A 24,274-nucleotide genomic window follows, 5' to 3' on the forward strand; every position below is an offset into this window, starting at 1 on the left:
CTTCAATGCCAGTCCAGTTTGTAGAGGTTTATAGCATTCTGGGTATTCTCTGCTCTAAATGGATTGTTGAGTTTAAGTAAAAAGTCATTTTACACAAATAAAGACCATTATATTTTCATACATTAAAACCTATTTGAAAGTCATCAACTCTAATACAGAACAAAGACCCCTTGAAAATGCTTAGTTTTCAGGTGTATTTTCCAGGTTATATTTTCAGTGCTGTGAATTCCTGGAAGTTCTTGTCATGAATCAGAGACACTGATGACTGAGGAGTATCTCTGGGAACATTTTCTTGCAGATATATAAGCCTCAAAACTGAAAAATCATTCATCTCTCCCATACTTTATTTAGCAGTTGAAACCAAGGATTCTTTTGCTGTTGTACTGATAGGACTCACCAGATCAGTCAGCACTCTGATCATCAGTTGCTTGGTAGCAACGCTCTGGTAACAGAGATGGAGGGAAGATTTATTCAGTGGTACATTTCCCAGGACACTCCATGACAATCAAGTTTCAGCATATTGCAATTTGTAGCGCATTTGAACAGTGTGTAGTGTACTGCACATGCTATTTCTCACCATTTGTCAGATGCTGCCCTGACTCACCTGAGCACACTGCTAACACTGCAGGTGTTGCCTGCAGAGCCTTCATTTTTTGGTGTCAAAGTCATGGACTTCTGACAATGGCACTGAGGATGGACTTCTCCAACCAGTAACAATCATATTGCTGCTATCTTCTGCATGGGTCCAATCACAGGCAAATAATCTCACTCAATCACTGACAAAAAGCAAATTTAATATGGTAGGGCTGTATTTGGCCTGCTGGCTTTTGGCTGAGTTGCTGAAGCATGCTAGTTAATATAATGGGGCTCACAGAGGGAACCCTGCTTTTTCATAGACTTACAATCCTGCTTAGAAAAGTGCCACTTTCAGAGTAATCAGTGTCATATACCTTGTTTGTTTTTTGGGGTTATTTTTAGTGTTTGTTTTCCCTCTGCAAAACGGTTTTTCATTTACTGGAAAGATCTTCATGCTGTTTACTTCAAATCCAGTTAGCCCACCCACACAGAAACATACCATGAGCAAAACAAGAGAAAGTTCATTCAGTCTCCAGCAGCAGTCCCCAGACTTTGCAAGGCTGATGCCCATTTAAGAACAAATGTCTTTTCTAGCACATGTCTTTTCAAGCACATATTTCTTTTTCTCTCCTCTCCCTGTCCCCTTTCTCCCAAAAGGGCTGGAACACTTGGGTTTGGTATCTCTGGTGATGGAGGTGTGCTGTCAGGGACCACTGGCCCAGGAGGTTGAAACAATCATCTCAGAAAGGAGTGCCCTGGGTCAGTAGAGGACAGGTGCTTAGATATGGTGTTCCAGAGCACAGCTGGATGATGGGCATGGTGTACAGGTTTTTCTCAGGACAAGTCAGAACCATTCAGAGCGGGCTGTACTTTGCCCAGGACTCCTGGATAAACTTACCATAGAGTCATTGCAGGGAGAGCTGTGACTGCAGTGAACAGCCTTTCTACTGTCACCTTCTACAAGCTCCTGAGTGACAGGCCCCTTGCTGTATCTGAGTAGGCTCTGATGCCTTTTTTCTTTATCTCTCTCCCTTTTTTAGGAGAAGATGATAGCTATGGATTATTAAAACCTAGAATTCTGAAGCCACAGAAAAGAGAATCACAGGGTGTTACAATGCCAGGAGTGGGAAAAGATTGCTTAAAATTAGTATTAACTAGAGCAAAGGAAGAAATTTAAGGACAGAAAATCAGGCATAAGCAGTGACCTCAAAGAAAAGATTTGTATCATGGCCAAATATTTCTTGTGGATGAGCCCCTGAGGTAAACATTTCAAAGGAAAGCAGCAGAAAATGTTTGCATCACTGTAGGAAGATGGAATGAGTTGCCTATGAGGAGCACTATGCCTCTAACCTCAGTGGCACTAGGAAATAAAAACCTACAAATGTTTCTTCTCTGCTGCTTGCACTGCCCACACAGTGCAGTCAGCTTTCACTGCTGATTCCTTCTGACAGACTGCAGTCAGCCAAGGGAGGCTGGGCCTGCACTGCTCCTCGTGTGAGCATCCCCCACCCCCAGGCAGTGAGTGTGGTTAGCTGGGCACCTCCAAACCAGTCACACTCACAGAGACTACCCAGAGCACAATAACCAAACACCCTTCCTGCCATGGCATGTCCCCTTCTCTCTGAGAGTGAGCACTGGAACCCCTGATGGTTTTTACTCTGTGAAGCACCAGAAAACCCCAGTTGCAGTTTTTAAACTGCTGCTGCTTCCTTCTTGCCTTTCTGTTCACCACTTAAGAATCATTTAACAATAGTGTAGTGGTCTGTTTAATTGCTGATTAACTTAGCCAAGCAACTTAACTGAGTAAATGCAAATTCTGTTCTTTTAGCTCTGAGTGAAAATGATGACGTGTCATGAAATACTCAGCCAAAAAACAGATGTAGTAAGGCAAGCTGAGCAGCAAAAAATACAACACAGATGGTCACGATAAATTAATTGAAGACACAAGGGGGAGAGATGCAAAAAAATGCCATGGAGCCTATAAGTAGACAGATGTCAAAAATATCTGTGATTATGCACTTAATTGCACTCTCTGTGATTGCTTGACTCCTAATGTACACTGTTAACAAACGCTAATCTCCAAAGGGCATTGCCAAGGTTCTTGGCTTTTAAAATGACCACATCTCAAATGCTGAGACAGTGCATGATGCGTCTACCTTTGCAGAGGTAATAATTTTTTAAACATTAATTTTCATTATGTGATGAAAATTTCTCTCGTACTAGACATGTAACTACTTTCACACCATATTTGAATGGGTTTTGTCTGTGTTTTATCAAAATATGTATTATTTTATCTTACACTGATGCAAATCCAGCTGACAACAATTGACAGATTTTCATTAGCCCCAAGAGGCTTCAGATATTTGTCCTCTTTCATTCAAAAGTGAACTTTTCACTGTTCAAAATTCAGTACAACAGGAGTTTTTGCCATTAAATTAAACAGGACCAAGAATTTGTCCATGCTCTGTTTTTGTTCCAGAATCTACTGAAATCAATGCAGAGGGAGGAGGGATTTAAGCTGATTTGGAAAGGAATTTTTAAAAGGGGGGGGGGGGGGAGTGTAATGATAATGCCATCATTTCTCTAAATACAAATATGGAGGGAATTTAATTATTGCTCCATTCAGTGTGTAACCTCATTGTATCACCAAAACTTCATGGGATGTGTTGTGCAAGAAACACTGACTTTTACACATACACCCCCTTCAGGAGAGCGTGGTAGGAAGAAAAAAAGACAAGGACACCTAAGTAACTGCTCTGGGGATTTGAAACTGAAGGACAAAACAGTAGTAAGATTCTCTGGAGGTAAGAACTGAAAACTCAATAAGTCCCAGTGGCATCACACTGTTTGTGTAGAGGCTCCCAGAGAAAGCCAACTCCTCCTTCTTTTAAACACTTAGGGAAAAATGCAGGGTACAAAAGCTCCCTGTCATTGCATCCCAAAACCTTCCACAGCTGGGGGAAGTAGGATCAGCCCTTCCTTGTTGCCAACAACTGCTTGAGAATGCAAGTTTCTGAAAGTGTGGTGTTTCAGAGAGGGGCACCCTGTGGGCATTTGAATTAAGCCCGTATTTTCTGAGATATCATTTCTATACATAGACACTTTCCAGGGTCACCCATACAGGGGAAGCACTTGCATCTAAGTAAGTTTCAACCCAGCATTTGGGGTGCTCCTTGCACTGCTCCACTGACCTGCTGGGCACTCCAACACTGGTCATAAGCCTCAAATACCTCTTGGCAGAGCTGGGAGCAAAAGCTGGCATAGTGCAACCCTCCCACTGGCTTGGCCCTGGAGAGATTTTCCCTTTGGTGAGGCTGTTTCCTGCTTTCCATCTACTTTCACCTCTTGAGCCTCCACGGAGGGATCTGCTGCTGCAGCAGCTGCAGGAGATGGCTCAGATGGGCTGGGAAAGCAGAGGGCAGGCACAACAATTTGCCTTTTCCTGCATGCAGTGTTTTGGTCAGGCTGAGTGAGTGTGTGGCCTCTGCTGCCTCCTGACTTCATATCTAACTCCTGGAGAGCCTGAGTGTTGCAGGGACAAGGGGGCACTTGAGTTGCTCCTTGTAGGTCCCTAACAAGCCATTTAAAAAGCATCACGAGGGGAAGGTGGGGAAAGCCCAGAGTTTGTTTTTCCCAGATTTTATCAAACTTGCTCTCTTTAAAATGTGAATTCTTAAGGTAAATCTTAAATGTCTTGAACATAATTTCTTCAGTTAAACGCCCATTTTCCAAAAGATATGTAGCAATACCCACGCACAGACATGTATTTCTTTCAGTGTGGGAGGTCAACATTAGAAACTCTAATCCCAAAAATGCTGAGACTCATTCTAACTCTAGAGCCTGTAATTTTAATTTATTTAATGAAATTATTTCGATTTCATTTAAATCCAACCAAACGACTGCCCTTTCCCGAGGGCAGTCCCCAGGCCACAGCACTCACTCATTCCCTAGCATTACACCAGGACCATCAGCAAGGGCAGGGGAGCTTCCCTGGGGAAGGTGTTAAATGCAGTGATTTAGCAACAGCACGGTTCTTCTTAAGCAGAAAGTGATCTACAGAAGCAGATGCATCCAGTAGATTGTATTCACAACCCTTAGAGAGTCTGTTCAACTAGTCCCGAGCCTCAGTGCCCACCAGTGAGCCGTAGAACGCGGCTGAAGCACGGTGCTGCACACCACTGGAAGGTAAAACTCCATCCCTGTGGCATGAGGCAGCAGATGCAGGAGATCATGCAGAGGCTGTTCTCTGCATCATGAGATCTATCCAGACATATCTGAAATAACTCAGGCTCAGCCTAGATGAGATGTTCCGATACGCTGCTTATCTGACACCCTACCCTCCTATATGACAGGAATTGTTTTGGGCCTGCCAGTGGAATGTTCCACAACTTAAGTCAAAATACTAATTACTTTACAGGCTAGGGCTCATTTTCCTGTCATTGCAGCTGTCTGTTTTCTGTTGTGATTCTAAATGGTTAAGCAAGCTGTATGCTGGGAGCCATAATCTGCTGTAATACGCTGTGGTCTGATACGTGCACCTAGATTGGAGTGTTACTTAAGCTTTAATCCCCAAGAAATCGGTGATTACCCACAGGAGACAAATGGAGGGCTGTTTATAGTATAGTTGCTAGACAACAGTGCACCATTGAAAGTATATTTGTCCAAAGATTAACTGCATCTCAGAGGCTAACAACTTTTCCACTGCTACTGAAAAGTGAAGTTTAAAACATCTAGATTTTCAAAAGAAAGGAGAGCAACCCGATAATGGCTTGGCATTTTCAGGGACACAGGGAAATGATGAGTGCAGTGCAAAATGTAGAGGAAGGGCCTTCTAAGGGTTAGTCTGCTGGGAAATGAAGAAGCAGCATGATGAACACTCTGCACAGGTCCTTGCCACCCCTCTGCACACACAAGGTGTGCATTTCCCCAGCTTTTATACACCAGCGCTAGGCAGCTGCTTTAAAGGCTTTCATTCCCTGCCTCCCTCAGAGAGTAAAACCAAAAATAGCAAAGAAATTACAGAAAGCGTACCATCAAATCTATCTGGTTTTCTCCCCTTTCCTCTTCAGAGTGTTACAGCAACTACCTTTGCTCCTTTTGGAAAAGGGGGATATGTAAATGGAGCAGAGCTGCGCTGCACTTACCAAAATCTATTTGGCTATGCTCAAATGCAAACTGCATGGATAACATCCAATTGAAATGGTGTTTCCTTATTTTCTGCAGTGTTGTCACACTTAGTTTTGCCTCTTCCAATAGTTTCCCCTCTTCTTATAGTTTGTTGTTTGTTTTGTTTTTGTGTTTTGTTTGTTTGATTTTGGTTTGGGTTTTTGTTTTGTTTTTGTTTTTTTGCTGTCTCTTTGACCACACCGTTTCTGTCTTCTTCCCAATACAGCAAATGAAGCAATGAAGGAATATGTGGACAGGGGAGGGGGTCCTTTGTGTGGAAGAAGCAGGGGGGACAAGAAATCCAACAGATACTCAGAAAAGCAAGATTTTCCTGACCTGTCATTTCAAATACTGTTTTTATTTTTTAGGAATCAAGTGTCTGGATTATACAGAGTTTACGATATATGGCTTCTGTGCTTAATCTAATCTATTCCTGAACACACGGTGGCAGGGATCTGAGGCCTCCCTTGGTTACTGGCTACAAGTTTCATGATGATATTTTTCTTCCCATCTAACATAAGTTCTCCTTCACACAGGTTAACCGGATTTGCCCTCACCCTGTATCAAGTAGATGGGGAGAACAACTGCCACAGTAGAATACCTGTGACTTATATTTATCCCATGACCTGCTGTGACTCTTTGTTCTTATTTTGCAGTACTTTTGCCACTTGGGTAGTTGTATATCCCTAAGTATATAATTTCACCTTCATCATCACTGAATTTCATTCTGGGCCATTTTCCCTGTTAGTCCAAATCATCTTTAACTCAGGCCTTCACTCCAGGTGAGTCCTTCAGTCCTTTCAGGCAAGGAAGTCATAGAAAAATTATATAAATACATTCTCCAGTTAGCACCACCGGACATAATAGTAAAAATATCCAGTAGAGACAGGCTCACAGCACATCCCTGTGAGACCTTATTTGAAATTACCTCTTGCTGAGATAAAGGAACCAGAGAGAGCTCAGAGTGGTTTTTCAACAAACATTTCTTTGTTATGGTGCTTCATCTACACCACAGGGTCCCTAGTGCATCATTAACTTCTAAATTGTTCCACAGAAGTCTGTGCAGCTGAGAGCAGGATCTGGCCTGCACATTAGTAAGATTTGCTGTTCTGGTCTGTTTCAAAGCCATCAAGATGAAGACTCTCTATTCTTAGCTTGAGTAGTGGCATTAATGCACAGCACTGAGAGAAAAGCAGAGAAATATGTTCCCCTAAGTGCTACCTTTTTTGGGGACAAAGGCAGTCAGGGCCAACCATAGCTCCCAGGACACCCATTTTAGACATATATACACAGAGCCTACAAAGTACTTGACACACATCCTCCCAGGCTGAAGCTAGAACTTGCTAATTGAGAGGAAGATTTGAACCTGGGTTATGAGCATGAATTTGAAGGAAAAAAAGAGAAATTATATGGATTTCATTAAAGATGCCCTTCCAGTAGATGGGCCAGGAAAATTGCATCCATTTTATCAGAGCATTTTGTTTCTTTTCTATGAATACTGTCACAACATGAAAATTCAGAATGTGCAGGCTGTTTTCTGAGGCATTTTGCTTCTTTTTTTCCCTTACCTAGCAGAAAACCCCAGAACATGATGGATTTTGGAACCTTATGCCTAGTGTGGAAAACACCAAATTAATAAATGGGGTTATTTGTTTATTTGTCCAAATAAAGGAACTGAAGCTGCTGGAAAAGTGAGGACTGGGTGGTCAGGCAGCTCTGTGAACAAGAGCAGAAGCAGTGTAGAGAGAAAATGTAGAAGCAAGAAGTTATTTTCTTGTGCAAAAGCTGTCCACCCCCTTATATCAAGAAATGACAAGCCATTCCCTCATGGAAGTGAGAAAAAAAATACTGAACATCTCTGTTCAACATTGCTTTTGATTAATTCTCTGTAGAAAGGCAGTCTCTGTCCCATCACACTCACTTGGTGTCTCCATGGACTTAGGAAAAAAACTTGAAGTGAATCAAGTGAATACTGTTGCTGCTCCAGCCTCTGAGAGGATCACTCTCTTCAGCCCCCACTGCCAGTGCCTGTAGTTCGGAGAGAAAAGCCACACGTGGAGATGGGCAGGGGACTGAGCCACCTTCCAGGGCTGGAGCTCAGTCCATCAGAGGGGATGCAGCTCCTTTGAGGCAGCAGGCACAGCTTCTCCCATGGCTCTGCCTGTTTGGAGGTGGATGCTGCAGCTCTGCTTACCAAGGGCTGACAGCCTGCAAGTGGTGCTGGTGCCAAAACACACCAGTTACTTCCTCAGCCCATGTCTGGAAGTGAACATAGAAAGGGAAAGGTTAAAAATTGAAGACTCCTTTCTTTCCTGAGCACAGCTATTACTGTGAAATGGTTTCTGCTCAAAGCTTGCCTACAGGGAGGAAGAGACTGTCATTTGATAGCACCTACTGCAAGGATATTCTTATTCTGCTCTGAGACTGCATTTTCCCAATTATCCCAAATAACATATTCCATAAGATTCAATGCTGTCTTATTTCTTTCATGCAGTCAAGCCTCAATTGCCAGAAGAAGGCAAAACAGACACCTGATGGACAAGGCTACTCTCCTGAAGAGGGAAGGCCGCAGGTACTGCCCTCTCTGAGGACCCGTTTTAGCAGCAGGTAGCAGAACTAGACAGATTCCCCTGGAAAAATTACTGATGAAAAGTCAATTGCAAAACAAATAACCTGTTCCACTTTCATCTGCTTATTGCTAAAGCAAAATCACTTGTCAGCAAGGGGGACATGAACACACAGTATGTTGTGGGGTTGTGGGTCCTGCACAACTGGGAAGCTGCTCCATTTCACAGAGGGCTGCACTGCCCTGTGCAGAAGGAGCAGGTGGAGAAAAAGCCCATTTCATGTCTTGCTGCTGGTGGTGGCTGTGGAGGAGCAGACAGGCTGAAGCAAACAGCACAGCACCAGTTAGTGCTCTGCTGAGAAAGAGAGCCCATGTGTATGCAGGGTAAATTCAGTCCCACTCTAGAAGGCCAAACAGCAAAGCTGGTGATCTAATGTTTCAGATAGTTTCCTTTTGCTGAAGTACATTTCTGGTGGCTGAAGGTCAGTCACTATTGCCCTGAAGGACTGGGTATTCAGTGTAAGGTACACCACCAAGCTGTGCTGACCCCTATCTGTTCACACCAGCATGGAACCTCACCCATGCACCCATCAGAGCAGAACCTGGCTTGGGATCCTCTCCTTACTCTCATTTCAGCCCTGCTCTGAGCAAATCATCTGTGCCTGTCACGCACTCAAACTTTAGACTGGAGAAGAGCTCAAAACAGAAAGTTAAATTTTAACCCAGCACAGCTACAGGGAGTGGAGGTCTCTTTTCTACTACAAATATTTATCTAGCACATTACTGATGCTTAATGATAGAAAATTAGAATGATTATGATCTCTGCAAAAAGTGGCTTGTCATGATTTGTGAAATGTAGCTCAGCCAGAACGAACCTGGTCCTGGACCAGCAGCTGAAATGCAAGGAAGCCTAAGGGAAGACACATTAATGTGTTTTCAGTGATAGGGCTACAAGAGGATTAGTTCTGTGATGTCTGAGTCCAGCGTTCCAGAAACTGAACTGGCTTCTGCAGAATAATTCATTATCTCTACTGAAAAGCTTTTCTGAGGATTTGAAAAGGGACACAGAGAGGGGCCAAAAAATGACACTGGCTCCAGGGGCCTGATCTTTGGCATTGAACTGATGTTCATTATATATTAGCAAAAGAAGGCTGGAAGGTGGAGATAGACATCCATGGGCATATGACACTATAAAAAGTAGCAAGGCCAACTCAAAAATGGCTGAGGCAATAGTACAAGGGAAAGAAGAAAGATTTAGTTGTAGTGAATGTTCACTGAACTGACACAACGGATTTTTTTTCCTCCCACCATACTGGTGCTTGACAAAGACAAAAAATGCAGTTTTGAGTTATGATACCAACTGTAACAAAATCATCACACCATCAAGGAATGCTGTTTTCAGGAGAAACATATCCGTCAACTCTCACATGGGCTTCAGAATCCTGATTCAGACAGCTTTGTGACATTATTTACCTGCACATTTATTCTTTAAAGTATTTCATAGCTATTAGAGCTATTATTCAGCTCACTGGGTGGTTTATTTATTCTTTATGGAAGCTGTAAGTGTCCTGAGAAATGGCCTTCTTTCCAGTGACCGAACAGGTACCATACGGAGAGCTCCTCGCCTGCCATCTGCTCCAGCCTGGCGGGAGGGACCAGCTGCAGAGGCAGCGATCCTTCCATTTCCTCTCTGACACTCAGCCCTTGAGGTCTCTGCTGATTGCCCATAACAGCCCAGTAAGTCTCACTTGTGATGTGCACAGCTATCCAATAAGAAGTGGATTAGGACCATCTGTCCATGCAGGGCCCAGATTCCTCAGCGGGGATGATGCCCCGTAAGCGCAGGTAGCGCTAGCACAGCCCTAACCAATTCTGGCAGCCAAGGAGCCGGCCACTTCTCCCAGCCTGCACTTCCCACAGGCAATGCCACAGGCTTCTGCTTGGCATAGGGCTCTGGCACCCTTTGCACAGCCAAATGTGTCGTGAGCGCTGGGGTGACGTTTTGGCAGAGGTCAGCCAGGGCACAGCAGTGGGGCGGGACATGAGGGGTGACGGCCTGAGCTCAGCTGGTGCCCAGAGTGCTGCTCACCTCTGCCTGAGACGTGCAGAGCCCTGGCATCTGTAATGAGAGATTCTTCTGTAGCAGGCTGAACACGTGTCTGCACTCTTAGCATGTTTGGGGATGATTTAATGATGGGTATGTCCTGGAAAGGTGGAAGATGCACAAATATTCAGTGCACAAGGGTTTTGGGAGCTGCTTACATACACTGAGCTGTCCTCTCAGGTTTTGGGCTGAAGAATAAGACCTCCTGTCACTGATTAAAATGTGTTTCAGGCACGACAGCAGTCAGGGGCTGTGCTGCAGGAACTGACTGGCAGCAAGGCACAGAAAAGGGATTAATCCTTCAGGTCAGCAAAAGAAAAAAGAAATTGAAATGACAAAGATAGAGTTGCAGTCTCAGAGCTCTCAGAGCTGCAGATTGCACTGCATGGCTGTGTGGCACCTTGTCTTAGAGGTGATGGAAAGAGCAGGAAATCGAGATCTCCTGCTGATCTCTATTACCAGCTCTCACTCCACTTGCCACACACAGACCTGCAGACCTGCACCTGGGTTTTTTAACACATACTTAGCAGCCAGCTTGAAGAGACAGAAATGTAAGAGTCACAGAAGTCTGATCTTAATAACTGCGCAATGAGAAAACTTAAAAAGAGGAACCTACTGACTCTGAAGTAAATAAAAGGTGCTCAACTTATTACAAGATTATCCAATTTCTTTAAAGTTGAAAATACTGGTGTTCCTGTAGTTTTACCAGCAGGTTTCAGATTAGGCATCTGCTCAGGCATTGCCTCAAGTGGGTGTGGGGGTCACTTCAGAAAAATGGTTGTGGAAAATTAAGCTCTCCTTCCATTCTGCACACAAGGAAACCACTGATGCCATTCACCAAGAGCAGGACCAGCCAGAGCCTTTTGAGGCACTGGTAATGTTGTATTCACTGAATAAACAACCTGTTGTTCTCATGGAGTGCCATGCTAAGCACATGGGCAGATGTGGAGGTGCAAACAGCAGAATGAGGGGATGATCACTGCTCACCCCAAAGGGTTGTGATGGGCAAGTCCCAGGCACAACAGCTCTTAGCACAGATGAGCTGCAGTGGTGGAAAAGGCATATTTCAATTCATTCATTCATTCATTCATTCATTCATTCATTCATTCATTCATTCATTCATTCATTCATTCATTCATAACAATGCTTTTGCTTCCTGAGACCCTAGCAGAAGTTTTAAGTCTCTCTGAGAAAGTTAAAAACTCTCTTTTCAGTGTTATTTTCAAAACCCATGCCTTTCAACTGCAGTCACTGTGACCTTTGAAAGGAAAATAGGCTATCAAAGCAAAGAAGAGGCAAGCTCCTTGCACTCCTGGGGTGTTTGGGACCAAGTGTGGGCCAATCTCTGAAAGCAGAGGTAAACTGCCAACAGCACTGAGATTTCTTCCTATGCAGCCACCACACAGGGCCTAGGAGTGAGCAAACTTTCCTGATGCAGCTCAGGTTGTAGGTGACAGCAACCAAACCAGTAGCAGATGCCCTCCATTCTTCTTAACGTGATTGACAGTTTCTGCTGAAGATAAAAGACCCACCAAATATTACAGGTCAAAAGCGAGCCCCTGTGTAGAGCTGGAGAAGGATTTGGCCCTGATCAGCACTCACTGTCAGCAGCACCAAACACACAACAGCTCTCAAAGGAACAGGAATAGACTGAATAGCCAGAAGCAAGGCAGTTTTACTGCAAGGTCGTGTGCCCCCTGCACCACGGGAAGGCTTTTAGCTATTTGAAAATTATTACTGCTCACTCTGAATGAGGCATCTTTAAGGAACAAGATGTCCTTTTTTTTCTCATAGCCTGCTTCCCTCCCTGGCAAAACCCCTGCCTCTCTGTTACCTTCGAGCCTGTAACTGGCTATTTAACTGCTAGAAACAACTCAGGTTTCATCACCAGGCCCCACCTGTGCCTGATCATGTCCATACCAGATTATATGGTCATGTCCTCGTGCTGTGGTGGCAAACACTGATCAGCTTCGCCTTAGGTCTGTCCTTAGGAATGGTCACTGCTGGTGGTACTGGATTATGCCTGCTCCAACCAGGCACAGAACTTCACATACAAGGCCTGCATGGGGGCTGCACCATGCTTAAACTGGCTTCAGGTGGCACAAGTTTCTTGGCACTAGTGGTGTGATATAGACATTTCAACCTGTGGAGGAAAAGCAAGGCCAAGCTTTGTTACAAACTTTAGGTGAAATCCTAAAATTAGCATTACGCAGAGTGACTGCCTGAAAAATCAGAGTGACAGCTTGTGGATTGAAGGCATAAAATCGAAAGCTTAAGAGTTTCTATGGGGCAAAATGATTCATGTGGCTTTGGGCATGGCTGTGTGCCAGTGAAACCTACACAGGGTCTTCCAGCTAAAACTAGAAACAAATTCACTTCTAGACTCTCCTCAGGCTGCTAAAAAATTCTCTGTTTGATCCCAACAGCTCAAAGACAAAACTTAGAAGTTCTCAGGACTGAAGGAGCGGAATCAGAGGGTGTTTTAGCCAGCTTGCCTGGCCAATTGATCAAAGAAACTCCCTGTTGAAACAGATGGGAGTAGAGCAGGTCTCTTCATGATCCATCAGAGAAAAACTTTCCTCCAGCACAAAAATAGCCCAAACAAACCTGAATGTGTATTACTACCTAAATAGCACTGCCTCCCATCTGTTAGATAAGGCATAATCAAAACCTATAATGTCCTGCAAAGACTGACAAGGACTCTTTGCCTGAGACAGAAATGCCAGGATCCTGTTTCTGGAGGGACTCTCACTGGCATGGAAGGGGTGGTCCTGTGTCAGATCTGACCTACAGCTCTTGCTTTTCCCAGAGTAAGCTGGCTCCTTACAGCACATGGAGAACACTGGCCCACGTCTCTCTCATCCTGGCCCCCTCACACACGTGTCTGGGCTCTTGCCAGAGCTGCTCTTTGTGCCATTTGAGCCAAGCCCAACTGAATTCCAGCACCATAGACTTACTGTGAGTGACAGGAGATTGCTCTTGGTTACATCTGTACTCCTCTCTGGCTCACTCCTGAGGCTCACAGCAGGTTCCCAGTGGCCTCACAAAGCTCCCAGCAAAACCTCCCTGGCAGCTCCCTGTTTCCCAACACCAGCAGGACACAGGCAGCCCCACAGCCATCTCAGTGCATGATGCTGGGGGCTGTGCTGGGCAGGCAGCCAGCCCTGCTAATCCATGCCAGGGCCCTGGAGTAACCATGAGCATCCCTGGCATAGCCAGGAGGGGCTGGACATGTGCCCATGGGCACAGTTTGGGCATGCAGGCAGGAGAGCGTGGCTGTGCTCCTGGCAGGATTTGCTGTAAGAGGCCCATTTCAGGGAGCATTAGAAAACTTGCCCCTGAGTTAGCAGTGAGCAGGACAGCCCTGGCGAGGCAGGGTGTGCTTGAAGGAGATGAGCACTGGGCCAGTTTGGGATTGATCACTGCTGCTGGTGCTAAAGCTCCAGGCATTTGCAGCAAGGTATTTTAATGGAAACGAAAAGCTTTGCAGAAGGACAGCTTGAATTTCAAGTGAGCGACAGAAAACTGACAGGCTAATTCTATGTTTCTTTTTTAGCAACATTATTCTGAAGTGTAGGATGGTGGTTAACTGATTTAACCAAGTTCTTACTTCACATAAGAGAGGCAGAACAAAGAAAATTACTTTTTTTTTCCTTTTTGCAATTTTTCATTATAATCAAGTAGCAACATGCATATCTTTAGCTAGACTTCCATCTATAAACTGCTAATTGCTAATGAATGTGATTGTAAGAATAGTTTTGCTTCAAAACTATACATAGAGCAGTAACTGTGCACTTAGGTTTGTGTAGTAACAAATAGTTTCAGTTTTAAATTCCATATGATTTCTGTCACCCTCAGACTGGCCAAACACACTGGCGTGCAGCCCTTGGACATGCCCAAAAATGTCCCAGAAGACAAGCCAAGGAGAGAGCAGCTCTCCCTGGCCAGCCAGCCTCAAGGACAGTGCCCAGGGATGGATTCCCAAATCAGGCAGGTGCCCTAGGGAGGGGGTGCAGGCTGTGTCCACAGCCAGGATGAGTGCAAGGAGGGGGATCCTCCCCAGAATTCAAGCCCATCCTCTCCACAGAGGGTGGCTGAGCTACTTCATCTCCATCTCAGTGGGCTCCAGCCTGAGGGACAGAGGTGTGCTCCCAGCTTCTGTGGAATCATGCCCAGAAGGATCAGGTGCCCGCATCAGTTCCCAGTGGTACATGAACTTGTGATTAAATGCACAAACAAAACTGCTGATGGGGTGTGCCTACGTTAGGCTGAGGTGTCTGCTTAGGTTAATAGCCAGCTTTGTGCAGTGGGTATCATGGGGTGATTTACATTGGGAACAGGAATCTTCCAGGTTAGCTGGTGATCCTTTGTCCTTAATCCAAATTATAGCAAAGATGTAGTGTTTGGCAGACGCTGGCAGGATGAAAATTCCCTCTTTCCTCTCCAGCTGCCTCTCGGCGGGGATAGGGTGGGGGTGGGTGCAGGAGACAAGTCTCCACAGCCCTTTCAGCCGCTCCTTTGCTGGGAAAGCCCGAGAGCTCCCATGGTTCTAGGGTGTTCCTCTCCCATTATCGCTTCCTTCCATCCCATCAGGGTCTCTGTGCAGAAATGCACCCACTCGTGGCACATCTTCACTGCTGTAAATTCTCTTCGCGGGGCTCTCAGCTTGGCTCCCGCTGTGCTCCTGCTCTGGCAGAAGGAACCAGCGTGTCACACCGCTGCATGTTCCACCCCGGGCCCAGCTGTGTGCCCAGCTGTGTGCCCAGCTGTGTGCCCAGCTGTGTGCCCAGCAGTGCTCCTCTGACTCGCAGCTGGCACTGGAGGCTTTCCACGCCTGCAGCCAGCACACACTAAGTGCTCATGGCTGCCAGATTCCCGCCAAGGGGTCTCAGATCAGCAGGAGAAAAAACCGTGATGCCTTGAACCCTGCTGGAAGCTGTCTCCCTCCTTACAGAGATTGTAATTTTTAGGATGTTGTTCAACGATACTTACTCTTTCACAGCAGCAAAATCCTTATTAGTGAGCCTATGAGCAATGATTATTACCCTAACTACCAAAGGGCTTTGTGTTTGCTTCTTTTAACATCTTTTCCTTGCTGATCTTCCAGTCCTGTATGCTAATCCAAACAAGACCTTTAATAGTAACATGAGCAAACCAGTGTTGTGCAGGCTAAACTGGGCAGGAACATCATCTGCTTAATTACATGAGGTGGGAAGGGTTAGACTCTGACCCGAGCTATGATGGGTATAAGCTGTCTACACTCTAAATTCCCTCAGTGCTTCTGGGAATCCAGAGTCACATGTCCAGAGGTAAGTTTTATGGTACAGTCAGGAGAAAGGGTAACATGTGCACTGTCCAGCCCTCTCTAGCTGCTGTCCTTCCTTTATCTTCTTTTCTGTTTGGTCTGAGATACCTCCTCAGTGGAAAACACTCTTTTGAGCACCATTTCTGCCCCAAAAAAGCACTACTACTACTTCTATGCCACTGGAGCATAAGCAATAATAGCATTCAAGTGGGGAGAAGAAAACCACCAGGGTGTCTCTACTTCCCAAACAGTCTCCAAGAAATTCCTTCCCTCTTTCCTTGAGTTTTTCCATCAAAGTTTTCCCTCAAGTCTGCAGGGCAGCTTCTGCTGATGCTGTGAGGTCCATGTATCCCCCCAGGCTGTAGTCCTCAGCTGCTGTGGTGCCTCGGCAGCTCTGGGATTTGGTCCAGTCTCACAAGACAAAACTGACTCAGAAATTCAGAAAGAGAAAAAGTGATCTTACAAGAGTGGCTGATGTTGTAAGTTGTTTTTTTCAATTAGCCGGCATTTGATCACCAAAAACAGGTTATTTTGTGTAAAGGGCACTGACAGGGAACAGGTATTTAACAAGCTCCCTTATGGCAACAGATTAAAAATCCTCTCCCACTGCTGGTTTGCCTCGAAGGGTGTGGTGAACAGGAAACACACCCAGCCCTCCCTCGATCCTCTGATCTGCAGTAATCGGGCCCACTGGCCTCCTGCAGCAATTCTCTCCATAGCCCACCGTGCAGAGTGTGCCCTCATTGCCCTGGGCCTGCCTGACCCGGCTCTACCTTCATTTGTGCTAGCAGCAGCATTACATAAATTACTTACTCTAATGATGCCTCTCTTAAGTAAGCAAAGGGGATGACATCAGTGCCAGCTGCTCGGGGAGGGAGGGCAGGCTGAGCCTGTCCCCGTGGGTGTGCGCACACAGAGCGCTCCAGCCATGGCACAGCCCGATCCCCCCAGGAATGGACACAGGATCAGCAATAATTCAGGCCTGGAAGGCACCTTAGGGGATCTCAGCCCACCCTTCTGCTCACATTGGGGTCAGCAATGAGGCCAGACCAGGTTGCTCAGGGCTTTATTCATCTGAGTCTTGGAAACTTCTAAGGATGCAGCAAATAGCTTCTGTGGGCAGCCTGCTCCAGGGTTCAATTGTCCTCACAGGGAAACATTGCTCCCTTCTATCCAGTCTGACTTCTTTTTACAACTTAAAGCCACTTTGCCAATTGTAAAGGTGGTTTTAAATACCCCTATACACAAAAATAACATGTAGGTGCATTCAGATCAATCCACATATCTGCCCACATCTTTGTTCATAGCAGCCCAAGCCTTCTCCAGTCTTTAATAAACTTGTTATATAATATTTGTTGTACACAGCATCATGTAGTTTGTCTGTGGGAGTGCAGAAATTGGTTCATCACCTAAACACACCTCAAGCAAGCAGGACTATAAGACAGCTAAAATGACTGCACAGCTTATGTTTTGTCCAGATGCTGCATTATTCCTTCATACTACAGAAACCTACTGTTCACTAATTTCTCCCAGCCTCCCTCCAGGCAGGAGGATCCCTGCCAGGTGCTCATCTCCAGAAGGTGTCTTCTTGCCCAGCTCAGCCTTCTCCATGAGATCAGATGGTCCCATCTTGGGGCAGCCTTTCTCCAGCCCAAGCTGGCTGGTGACAGAGACCACACAAAGTCTCCTGTGTGCTGAGGCTCTTGCACTGGCCTCAGACTGTGCTTTGGGAGGAAGATCCTCAAGCCCCCAAACCCACTGTCACTCCACAGGACTCTACCCAGCACCACCTAATTTTGCTCCACCCAAAGAGTGGTCAGTAGGATCTGGTGTGAGTTGCTGCAGTGGTCACGAAAGGAAATTGCATCCACCTTGGTACATTCAGAGGCCATCTAGCAAACTGACAGCTGGTGAAGAGGAGGCAGTGAAGAGAGGCACTGGAAAGCACCAAAAGAAGTGTTGCTTGTTAATACCCACCTTTGGGAAGGGAACTTTGCTTGAGATGGTTTGGTGGCATAATGCACAACCAGGACAGTGCCAGTTTGCACCTCTGGGCCCAGAAGTCTCTAAAACTGAATCAGATTAGAATGGCCCCAGCATCTCTCATCTCCCACCATTATGCACAGACACGTGGCAGAAGCAAATATTTCCACCTGCACTGAGACAGTAATTTCCAAAACCAAAATCAAAAAAATTATCAAAATCCACTAATTCCCTATCCTTACACTCAAAATGTGCTTTCAAAATTGCCAGCTTTAACATAAAATCAAGTTCAGGATATTTTAATTTCTCTTCTGATTTTGAGCCTCTTGGGTGTGCTCCAATTCTGTTGTGAGGCTTTTTTCTAGGAAGATGAGTGCCAGAATTGATTTTTTTTTTTTTAATCTAAAAGCAAGACTGTCATAGAATTCTGTAATTTTGTGAAGGCACCCAAGATAGCAGACTGTACCATACCACTCACACTGAGACACCTGTATCTGGGAGGGAACCCTATAAACTGAAGAATACCCCTAAAAGGCAAAAAAACAGTGAAAAGGGTCGGAAGCTTAAGGAAGGGAAGAGGTCCTCGTGTGTTTTTCTCCCTGGCCTGCCTGAGGGACTGTTGCTGGCCACACCACCACCCAACACACACACCAGTACCAGGCTGAGTGCCCACCACCCCCAGCCCCACTGGGTGCTAGTGCTTACAAAGTGCTTCAAACACATGCCAGAAGAATTGTGCACAGACATACAAACAGCACAGGGGTGCTGGAGATTAAGTATGCCTGGGGAATAAGGGACTTTTCCTTCCAAAACTACCCTGAATGAGTTGTCTCCGAGGGCAGGTGCCTGCAGAGACACTGTTGTTTGGTGTATAACCCTCTGTGTAAAATTCTTGCCTGTCATCTCATATTAGATCTGGTAACTTGTTCAAACTGGAGGAGAAAAAGAATTTCTGTAGTAAATTTCAGACATCATAAAGAAACATAGGAAATTTTAGGTTCTTTAATTATCAAAGCAAATTCAAAGCCAGAGGAAGCAGAGAAAGCTATTAAAATCTGCTCAAAAGGATAATTAAGTTAAGATTGCTTGAAAATGTAACATGGTTAAATGCTGCCCTTTGTGCATTGTCAGAGCAAGGTTAGTGGCTCAGGTATGTCTGTTTGTTATGAAGAAAAACTCATCTGCAGCAACCCTGCTCTCAGGCTTCTGGCAAGGAGGAGAAATTGTCTCTCTTCAGTGAGTGGGTTAATACCCTGCTCACAGAGATTTCTGGGGGATTGGGAGACCTCCCTTCTCCCTGTGGCTAGATTCCTGAACAGAGCTCACCAAATCTACAGCCTAGAGAACACTTCTTCCGAGTAAAATGGAGGGGAAAGTGCGTTCAGCCTGGGGGTTGCAGAAATCAGCCTCTCCCTACCCAAAGAAGAGGATCCATCATATGCCAAAAATACCCATTAAATGCCCTGGAGGCCTTTGTAGTGGTGCAGAAGTCCCATCTGTAACCAGAAAGTTGTGATGTCCAGGGTCGATAGTTACCAGCAAGCAACCCAAGGAACGCCAGATGTGCCTTCCTCAGTAGCAGAGCCTAAGCTTTCCAGCGCCTCCCGCTCTGGAAAGGTGCAGCGGGCTGGCAGAGGCGGCAGCATCTGGAGGGCAGCCAGCTGGGAGCTGCTCCAAAGCCGGCGCCCAGACAGAGGTGAAAATCAATAACGCTGCTAATAAATCAAAGCGCAACCACTGGCACACAGCCCGGCTTTGCCCCGGCCTCGGGTCAGCCACTTCTGGCTGCTCTCTCCTGGCTCCTGCTGCCAGCGCCCGGCCGGGACGGGGGCAGATCCCGCCCCGCTCCCGGCCCCGCTCCCGGCCCCGCTCCCGGCTCCGCTCCCGGCCGTGCTCAGCCCTCCGGGGCGCCCCTTCCCGAGAGCTCTCTCGGATCACCCGCGGTGTTTGCGGAGGGAGGGGAAGGGGGTCAGGCGGCTCACCCCGGGAGGGAAGGGCTCCGGCGGCTCCCGGGGCTCCAGCCCGCAGCCCGGTCACAGCCCCGCGCTGCGCGGCCGCCGGGCCGGCAGTGACACCGCGCGGCGGGCACCGGCACCGGCCCCGGGCACCGACACCGGCACCGACACCGGGCACCGACACCGGGCACCGGCACCGGCCCCGGGCACCGGCACCGGCCCCGGGCACCGACACCGGGCACCGGCACCGGCCCCGGGCACCGGCACCGGGCACCGGCACCGGGCACCGGCACCGGCTCCGGGCACCGGCACCGGGCACCGGGCACCGGCCCCGGGCACCGACACCGGGCACCGACATGACGTGGGGAGCGTCTGCTCCTCCGGGAGCCGTGGTCCCGGCTGTTGGCACAGGGCTCTGCGTGCCCCCATCCTCCACCGGGGGACGAGCCTTCTCCTCCCTCTCCTTCTGGATATACACACACGCACATACATATATATAAATGTATATATATCTAGCTGCAGCCCACCTCCCTCCTCCTCGACTCAAAGCCTATAGCGCTGTCGTGTCTTGCCTCCACGCCCCGCATGCCCATTCCCAACGGCGGCGCGACAGAGGTGTCCCCAAACCCTCCGGGAAGCAGCAGCCTCATCTGTAATCAAACTCACCCCGCTTTTTCCCAACCTTAGTCCCTTACACCATCCCCATTTGGCTCGCCCTCCCGGGATGTTTTAAATGAGATCCTGATTTCTTCAGGCCAGAGATGATCTTTTATCATGTCTGGTACAACCCTTCCCGCGCGGGGGTGCAGGCAGCATGGGACCTCCAGGCATAATTACAGTCCCGATAATAAGTACCAGGCACGTTGTTTGTCTCCCCGCTCAGGCTGCCACGCTGTGCTGTAATCAAAGTTGCTGATTGTTTTTAAAAGGCAGGTGTGTACTTTGGGCCTGATGCAAGGCTGTCCTACATTCTTCTCTGGGTCACGTCAGGATCTTTGGGTTCCATACTGAAGGGCTGTTTTAATCCTCTAGGCTCCTGTGCTTCAGGGCTCTGGCTCCCTGCCTTCCCTAAAAGACCTGAGACCCCTAAACTCCGCACAGCATGTGGGCACAACGCTCAGCCAGGGGTCAGACCTGCTTGTTTGTGTGCTGCACAGGAGTGGTGAGCTGATGCTTCCTCTCGTTCCACTTTGTGAACCGCAGCACTCCCTGAAGTCTGCCAGCCCCATGATGCCCAGCAGAATGGACGTGCTGGGTACATTTCTCCTAATTTTCCCATTAACAAGCATGTGGTCAGTGCTGTGCTGGATGGCGCTGCACTGCCAGCACCACAGACTCCCATGAGGAGACATGGCAGGACGAGAAGACTCCTTGCTGCCCCTTGGATTAGCATGTGTCAAGTCAAGCTGGTCGCTCCAGCTGTGCAGATCAGTACAGCAGAGACATCTGCACATTCTGAGATGCCAATTTGCAGCTGCAGCAACCTCTGCATGGCCAGCCTGCCCTGTGGGAGCCACACACCAGGACTGCCAATGTCTCTGAGGAGCTCACCGGTGCTCGCAGATGCTGCTGGCACATGACACTGCTGTGGAGCTGCACCACAGACACAAACTTCTGCAGAGATCATGTCCCTGGTTTTCTTCAAAGTGACCTGGTTAAAAGGCAAGTCTTTCACTTTGGGGAGACAATCAGAATTGTCACTGCCAGATCTGTGATGTCGCAGATCACTTGAGGAAGGCTTGGGAATGCACTGAGACTCTGGAGAATAGTCTTCCTTCCAGAGGCTGCTGTGCTGAGGCTGACAGGGCTGTGTACCTCTGTGTCCAAGACCCCTTGGCATGTGTTGCCCAGGACCCATGGGCATGTGTTACCTCAGCCCTGGAGGTGACTCATCCCCACACATTCAGAATGAAAACCCAGAAACCTGTCTGTTCTTTCTGCTCATCCTGTCCCTTGAATGCTAGCAGTTTATTCTGTGTCTTCAGGGGCCTCAGATATTCATTTTCAAGCCCCTTCAAAAACATGGCTTGGAAAAATGGAAAACACATCCACACCTGGCATCATGCAGATGCCCATCTGGATCTGGAGAATGCTTCAGAAGAGTCTATTCTCTGAATATCACTGAGATCAGAGAGAACTGGGCCTCTCATCTGCTGAGCAAACAGTTGCATAATTGAAACTGCCTCAGGCTCACTGGAGTAAACTCACTCCCAGTGTGTCCTGCAGTTCAAGCATTTTAGAGAAGAAAAGCATGGAATTATCACTGTCTGCTACGGACAGTTCACTGCTCCACCTTTTTCAGCTCTCCTCTGGCAGGTTGTCATCACATCTTGCCTATCACACCGCTCTCCTCTGCCCTGCACTTTGGGCAGCTTTCCAGGCTCCAGCTGGGGAATACCAACTTGATTAGATTTGCTTCACAAAGGCATTTCACAACCTTTGTTCACCTAAACAAAATAAAAGTCTTAGATCTAAGGATATTAATTAAGGGCAGGATAGATCCTTTTGAAGGAAACTACTGGTAACTCACCAAATTTTAAATAGTACACTTTCCTGCCAAAATCCCCTGCTGAGGAAAAGTTCACATAAGTTCAGCTGCTCAACCCATGATTTCCTGAAATAGGAGGTGACATGTTTCTGACTTTTGGGTCCCTTAAACATAAAGATTCCTGTTCCAGTTTTGTCAATGAACCACTCATCTGGTATGCAGGAAGTTTTAGCCATTTTTTCAGGCCTCAGACAAACAGGATGCCAACAAAGATGAGGAGGATATTGTGTCTCTTACTCCTTTTCCTCTGGTTCTTCTTGCTTGGACTCCTAATTGATGTGTCCAACATGCACATTAGAAACAAGAACAAAAAGCCATCACACAGCAGCAATGTCTAGTTCCCAATAATTTCTGCTCAGGCTGACCTGGAAGGGAAGAATCCCTGGCCCAGTTCCATGCTGTGCTGTCCATCATACTCAAAATTCACTTTTTCTCCCCTAGCTGATTTCTCAGTAGATACATATAGATGGGAATGAACTGGTTCCTTTCTGAAAACTGGCAGACTTTGATGACTACAGCTGAGTTTATAATGTGGTTTGCTGCCCCATGCTCTCAGTCTGTCACCATGTTCAGTTCCTCCCATCTATGAGGCTGTAGCTGGAACTGCTTAAAAAGCAAAGCACGTTGCACAAGGAGAAAACCAGTGTGGAGTCACACAACAGCCTTCCTGGGTGCTCATCTCCAAAGCTGACTTCTTTGGAACCAGGAAAGGGGAAGCATCATTTGCAAGCCACTGTCTCTCCTGGTGAAGAGGTCAGCCTCTCTGACCAGCTCAGCTACCAGCTCCTCCTGAAGCACTCACAGGTGCAAGGACCAGGCTGGCTTTCGCTCCTGCCCTTCTGGCAGTTTCATCCTGAAAGAAAACCACTATGGGGACACATTCAGTTTCCTCTCCATTAAACCATTCCAGAAAAATAATCTCTACCAAATGTACTTTCTTCAGAAGCGGCACAAAGCCTGCTCTGTGAATCCCAACAACAATGTGCTCATTAAAAACTTGCTGTTACGCAGCAATGAAAGTGCTCTTGGGAAATGGGTCTAAAAAAGGGGTACAGTCAGGAGCAGAACAAGCAATTGACAGAGAAAGGAATTTACAGTCAGACATTCCTTCACTAGGATGGAGTTACTTCAGTCTTACTGCCAAATGCTCTGAAGCAAAGCAAGAGATGTTCCTGAGCAGAAGAAAACATGCAGGTAACATGTAACACTGACCTATGGGCGCTGCTCACATGATAGAAAGGGCACCTGAGGGCCACATGACATCTCTCAGGAGAAGACCATGGTTGAGGTGGACCTCTGAGAAGAGACTGGCCCAAGCTGAACAAGCTCAGCACTGCTCCCATCAGCTCCCAGCCTTGCAGAAGGTAGAGGAGTTTCATGTAGTCAGATACAACAGAGGATTGTGCAACCACTCAGGCACAATCCCGCACTTCCTGCGGGGAAGCACAGCCCCCAGACTGCCAGGCAGGTCTGGGGCACCACACTGCAGCATGAGACAAGAGAAAACACTTTTGGCCATATCAAAATGAGTCACTCTTTTAACTGGAAATTTAAACGAGGTGAAGACCATTGTGCAAAATGTTTCCGTGTCGATGAATCAGCTTCTTCCAAGGGAAAAGCTGAGCCATTTGAAGAACACTGGCCCGTTATACAGCACAAGGCCTCCCCCAGAGACCTTGCATTAAGGCCTGAGACAAGCTGGAGCAAGCAGGCAAAATAAACCCTGGGTTCACAGGTACCAATTAAGCAAGGAGAGCAGAAAACTGAGTTTACCACTGGCCTGACCAATGCCAGAGGGGAATAGTGTGTTGGCCAATTTCAAAATTAGATTTGAAAGAAGAAGAGCTGGTTAATATGAACCAACAAGCCTCGCTAGGCTGAAAAATTATGAAATAGCCCTCTGTATGTTTCTGCCTTCCCCTTTTGTGCATATGTAATGAATAATTAACTGGCTCTTTGTCTTCAGCCCTTGATGAATTCTGGGTGTAGTAACAGGAGCAGCCGATGGTATCTTGTCTGTTCTCCCTTCAGACAATACTATACTCTTGCATGTAATCCTATGATGGCACAA

This window comes from Taeniopygia guttata, chromosome 3 (genome assembly GCF_048771995.1).
Source record: "Taeniopygia guttata chromosome 3, bTaeGut7.mat, whole genome shotgun sequence".
In the NCBI taxonomy this organism is placed as follows: Eukaryota; Metazoa; Chordata; class Aves; order Passeriformes; family Estrildidae; genus Taeniopygia; species Taeniopygia guttata.